This window comes from Delphinapterus leucas, chromosome 3 (genome assembly GCF_059928025.1).
Source record: "Delphinapterus leucas isolate spDelLeu-1000000601 "Yukka" chromosome 3, BTC_Dleu_Yukka2, whole genome shotgun sequence".
NCBI classification, from domain to species: domain Eukaryota; kingdom Metazoa; phylum Chordata; class Mammalia; order Artiodactyla; family Monodontidae; genus Delphinapterus; species Delphinapterus leucas.
The window spans coordinates 156,862,098-156,868,127 of NC_143131.1; positions in this window are offsets into that span (position 1 = coordinate 156,862,098).

Sequence of the window (6,030 nt, forward strand, 5' to 3'; positions counted from 1 at the left end):
TGGGTTTCTTGAAGGTAGAGGCTCCTGTTCCTTCCTCCATCAGACCTGGGGGACACAGGGATGAGGAGGCCACCCACCGGCCCCTCGGCACCCCCACTGGCTAATGGCCTCCACACTGCAGCCTCCTCCAGGCTGGTCTCCAGGAGCACCCCCTGCCCACCTCGTTCTGGCCTTAGTGTCACTCAACCCCACCCTTTACGGTACCCCTCCTACCTTCACGCTTGTCTGAGTCTCTTCCTATTCCGTTAGGGGCCCTTGGGAGGAAGTACACCAGCCTCTCTCTCCCCTGCTGCCCTCTCCCTCCTTTCTTTCATTTTAAAATGTTCCACCCTAATTACGTCAAGGACAAGAGGGTGTGCAGGGGTCTGGGATTCTGGGACTCAAGGCCCAGAGAGGGCAGTGACTCACCTCAGGCTGCACAGCGAGGCCCAGGTCATCTCTCCTTCCTCCATGTTCCCTCATACCCCTGCTTCCTCCAGCCCCCTCTCCTCCACCCGCAAGACCTCCAAGCCCATTAAAGGGGCAGGAAAGATAATGAACAAACCAGGAAAACATGAAATCAATATCAGGAGGAAAAAGTATGGCTGCCATTAAGTGAAATAAACAAGCTGGTAATTATTTGGACAGCGGGTAATTAAAATGGGGTGAGGGCTCATTATTGTCTTGTTGGGGTATGATGGGCGGGCGTGGTCAGACACCCTCTTCCCAGCTGTAAGGTCGCAGCCAGGCCTGAGCTCCTGCCGGCCCAGATTTGGGGGGATTGTAGTAGAGGATTTCCTCTATGGAGTGCCCACCCCTGACCTGCCTGTGTCTCCAGCAGCGTTCTCCCTGCTCCCTGGCTCAAGATCTGAGGCCCAGAGCAAAGGCAGGAAAGGCAGAGCAGCCCTCAGGCTGCCGTCTGCCCCCACCACTATCCAGAACCGGGAGCAGCAGCTCACTGCCGGTTCTCAGACCCTCAGCCTCTGGGAAAGGGGCAATGCCCTCAGGCCTCAGCTGAGGGTGGACTCTTGTGATGACAGTTAAATCCAAGTCACCTGGGGTGATGGACAGATGACCCCCTCCAGCCTCTGCCAGGTCCCAGGGGACCACCTTCAGGAGGCCATGATGAAGAGGGGTCCCAAGGAGAAGACAGGATGATGGAGTGGGTGCTGGCCAGGGTGGGAAGAGTGGGGGAGGAGAGGAAACCAGGAGAGCAGAGCAGTGATGGAGAGGGGGGCTCCCCCTCGCCCTGCCGTGACCCCAGTTCTTAGATCTGTACAGTCGGAGGAGACCTCGGACATTGTCCAGTCTGGCTTTGGCCTGCCACCTTGTTTGGCCCACACGGTGTTTAAGTGTTTAAATTAGTTGTCAACATTTTAAAATAGGAAATTTCAAATAAAAATGATTTCTAGCTTTTCTTGGAAGAAAAAAACTCCAGCACCTCCTGGCTGGCCTGCCACCTGGCAGTGGTTGGCTGAGCTGAGCTGGCCCCTTGGACGGGCATCTTCACTCTCCACTTCTCCTGGGCTTCCTCAGCCCCTGAAGACACCTGAGTTCGCCAGCCCTGATGCAGTCCCATCCCTTCTGGGGCCCAGAGAGGGCAATGACTTACCCAAGGCCACACAGCCAGGTAGAGGCAGAGTGGGGACTGGGGACCCAGTCCCCTGATGCCCATCCAGAGGCTCTGCTTCTGCCCTCAGCGAGTCCATGCCCTGGACCTGTCACTGGCAGGCACAGCCCAGTGCCCAGCCCAGGAGCTGTCAAGTGACGGGGGAGATTTCAACTGTACCAGACCCCCAACTTGTCAGTGCCTGAGCTGGACACTGCTGAGAAGAGGTGGCTCGGGCCTGCTGCATGCCCTTGAGGGTGCACAGCGTGATGGAGGCAGCCACTGACCAATGGCCTACATCAGTGGGTAATGCTCTCTCAGCCGGGGAGCCGGAGGAGGGGCAGTGCAGCCCCTATGCAGAGAGGAGCTGGAGAGGGTGTCCGGAGGAGGTGACACCTTGAGTTATCAGTTAACAGGGCTGGGGGACATTGGGGTGTCTGGGGTGCCCTGCAGGTACAGGGGAAAGTTGGGGTGGGGGCGGGGTCTGGGCATGCTGGGAGAGGGGATTAGTGGATGCGCTGAGCTGACTGCTGGGTATAGGCTGGTGCCAAGAGATGAGGCTGCTACATCGGGTGTGCAGGGGCATGTGGGGTGTATGGGGAACCGACCTTTACCCTGTGGTCAGTGGGAACCGTTGCAGGGCTTGAAGGATGGGATCAGATTTTCTTTCTAGAAATAGCACTGTGGTGGCATTGTTGATGGTACCAAAGCCGGGAGGTGGTCCCAGGAGGACAAGTTTCGGGGGCTGGAGGTGGGGGGTAGCCCCCAAAGTGCAAGAGAGGAGGGAGTGGGTGGGAGAGAGGCTGGGGGTGATAGAATAGTGGATGGTGAGGAGGTGAGAAGGCCCAGCAGCTCTGAGACTCCCGCTGAGTGTCAGCTCTGGGAGCAGGAAGTTTGGGGGAGCTCCCGAGCCCAGCCTGGGAAGTGCCCGGGGTGAGGTTGTGGGGCACCCAGAGGCAGGGAAAATGTCGGATGCAGCTCAGCTGCGAGGGGGGATGAGGGGCCCTAGCTGGAGAGCAGGAGCTTGTGGGAAGGTGAGGAGCTATGGAAACAGGGGCCCCAGGAGAGGGCAGAGCACAGCCAAGCTGCTGCGTGGACAAGGGACAGGGGAGGAGCTGCGGTTGCTCCCGGCCGCCACCACTGCTGGTAGGAGCTGGATCTGGTACGGGGTTTTCCTGTAGGTCCTGTAGGTGACCTGTGGCTACAGGGTCACCATCCTAGTGAGGGCATCAGCCGCCCTGGCCAGATTTAGCCCAGAGGAGAGTGAGCAGTGCTGGTGTGCACGTGTGTTCCCAGGGGATTTGGTGTGTGTGCCCACAAATGCCCGAGCACTGGTGTGGCGAGCGTAATTCTGGGACACTGTGCCCAGGACTTCCCAGGTCGGGCTGTGGCCACTGGACGCTCCATAGGGCAGGGACATGAGTCTGGCTTGGGCACTGCTGTGTGGCTCGTGTCCAGCACATTTGCTGAACCAGTGTGACCTGGTTAAGGGCGTGGGACACAGTAGTCAGCCTGGGTAGGAATCCATCACTCACCACTTACTTCACCTGTCCCCACCTCAGTTTCTTCACCTGGACGTTGGAGGTTTAAAATAGTTTGGCTCCTAGAATTGTCATGAGGGTCAAATGAGACAATCCATGTAAAGTTCGCCACTATTATCATGGTATGACTGTGTATGGGTGTATGCATGCGTGAGCATGTGTGCACATGTGCACGTGTGTGTGTGAGCCTGTGTGCCTGTGCTCGTGCTGGCTGGGGTTGTGGGCAGTGTCTCCCACCGGCCGAGGGCAGATCACTGGGTGGCCTCCCTCTGGGTGGCCCCCCTTTTGTCTCTGGGCTCCATCCCGGGAGGAGGGGTGCGACTGCCTTGCCCTGTGCACCCTGAGCTGAGCCCAGCCGGGGAGCAGAGCTGCCGCTCCTGGACCACCCCTGGCCCCTGCTCAGGCCGGGCTCACACTGGTTTACAGTGAAATATGAAATGCCAGCATATCCAGGACAGGGTCCTTAATTAAATTAATTGCTGGCAACATTGTAAAAGTGCTGATGGGGTCATAAATGGTGGCTGAGCAGTGTTGTTCATTATCCCCTTGGACTTGTGGGGGCCACACCTGGGCTGGGAGCAGGGATAGCTGTGCCAGGCTGAGACACCAGGGAGCTCTGCAGCCACCAGGGCCTCCGGCGGGCAGGCCGGCCATGGGAGAGGGAAATGGGAGCATGGGGGGCAGCTTGTCTTAAGGGTGCATGTGTGGAACAGTTGCACCATCCTTACTTAGCCTGTGTATTTACCTGGTGAAGGATGGAAATGGGGAGGGATGCCTTGGGAGCTGGCAAGGGGTGGTGGGGAGAGGGAAGTGTCCTCCAGCCTCCTGGCCACTCAGAATTACCCTCGATACAAGGCAACCTGAAAATCTTGCCCAGCCCGGTCGCTGATCACTGTGTGACCTTGAGCAAGTTCTTTCCCTCTCTGAGCCCCAGTTTTCTCATTAGGAAGGCAGGCAGACCCTCTCCCTGCCTGCCTGCCTCCCCCGTGTTCCCAGTGCCCTTCTGGCCACCCTCCCACGGCCTCCCACCCTGCAGGGAACTGTGCCAGGGATCCTTTTATGTCTCTTTCAGCTGGAGCTGCCACAGGCCCTGGCAGGGCTCAGAGCTTGCGTGATGATCTCCTGCCGAGCAGTGGTGAGGGGGCTGGGCCAGCACCCACCTGCCCGCCTCTTCCAGGTGAAAAGTGGAGGAGGCCTGCCGTGCACACACACACCACCACCAGAAACACCCACAGCACACACACTGCACCAGCAGAAGATTCCAAAGCAGGAAAAAGGCTTCCTTCCCTGGTTCTCTCTGGGCTGTGCGACCACATAATTACCCTGGATTCCATTCTATTTAATTGCAGCTTATTAAATTCTAACCAGCCAATTATCAGCCACAATTACAGCTTAATTCAGGGACACAATAGCTATTTTATCGTTTGTTAATCAAATGCTTATTTAAGCCTCAGCTTTATTAACTATTTCTCTGGTCCAAAGCAAGGCCCTGCGGCCAGAAGGGGACCTGGGAGGGGTTCCCTGGAGCCTGTCCCCCCCATCAAGCACTCTCTCCCTGGGCATCCTGATAGTTTCTAAGTCCCCTTCACTGGTGGGTTTAGGGGCTCTTAGCAGTGGCAGGAGTGTGGCGCCCAGTGTGGGCTCTGGGCATAGAGTTGGAAGACCGAGTTTGTTCATTCATGAATTCAGCACATGTTTATCAAACACCTACTATGCGCCAGGCCTGGGACTATAGCTGAGAACAAGACAAGCTGCTGTCATGACACGTTTCAGGGGAAGGGGACCTAGACAATAACCAGCAAACAAGTACACAAACAAGATGACTTCACATAGCGGTGAGTGCTATGAGGAAAATAGACTGGGAAAGGGAGGCATTGCTGAGTTAGAAGGGCCTACTGCAGGGACTTCCCTGGCGGTCCAGTGGTTAAGACTCCACACTTCCACTGTAGGGGTATGGGTTTGATCCCTGGTCAGGGAAATAAGATCCCGCAAGCCGCTTGGCACGGTCAAAAAAAAAAAAAAACCACACAAAAGAAGGGCCTACTTCAGACACGGCAGTCAAGGAGGGCCTGTTGGAGGAAAGAAAGTTGAAGCTGAGACCTGAGGGTTTAGAGGGGGCCAGCTGTGGAAGAGCAGGGGGCAGCATATTGTAGGCAGAGCAAGTGCAAAAGCCCTGGGGTGGGATGAGCTTGGAGGATTTAAGAAGCAGAGAAGGGTCAGCAGGTAAGCCAAGTGAGCAAGGGGTGGTGGGGTGGGTGGGGCCAGACCTTGGTCCAGGAAAGGCCCATAACTCCTGCCCTAGGCTGGCCTGGGCCAGGAGGCGTGGAGAGCATACCTGCCCTCTGTGTCTGTGTGACCTTAGGCAAGTCGTGAGCTTCATGTTCCTTGTCTGTGAAATGAGGGGCAGGTAGAAGTCACCTGAGTGCAGATGCCAGAGGACAAGCCACACGGGTGAGGTGGCAGCGTGCCCAGCCCCAACCGCCTTGTTCTTTGCAGTTCAGCCTGTCTGCATGTCCTCCTCGTGACGCCTGTGTCTGTCCTTGTGACCAGGCCCCTGGAGCCCACTGGGGAAGAGGGTGACTTTCCTCCGATCTTGGGGAGGTGGCTGCCGCTTCTGTGACACTTTCGTGCACGTTACCATAGAAACCGGAGTGCCGCTCACGTCTGTGTGTGAGCACGGGTCAGGGGAGCGGCCCTCCCTTCCAAGGGACACCGTGAGGGGCTGTCACCCCACCTTGCCACCTCCACCTCCTGCGTGCTCCCTGACAGGAGGGCCTGCAGCCATCCTTTCCCTTGTTCACTGACTGTGCGCTGGGGCGGAAGAGCCTGGGCTCAGACCTGTCCCTTCCCTCCCAGAAGTCCTGAGATGTTTGGAGCAACAGCCAGGGAGACAAATGACTG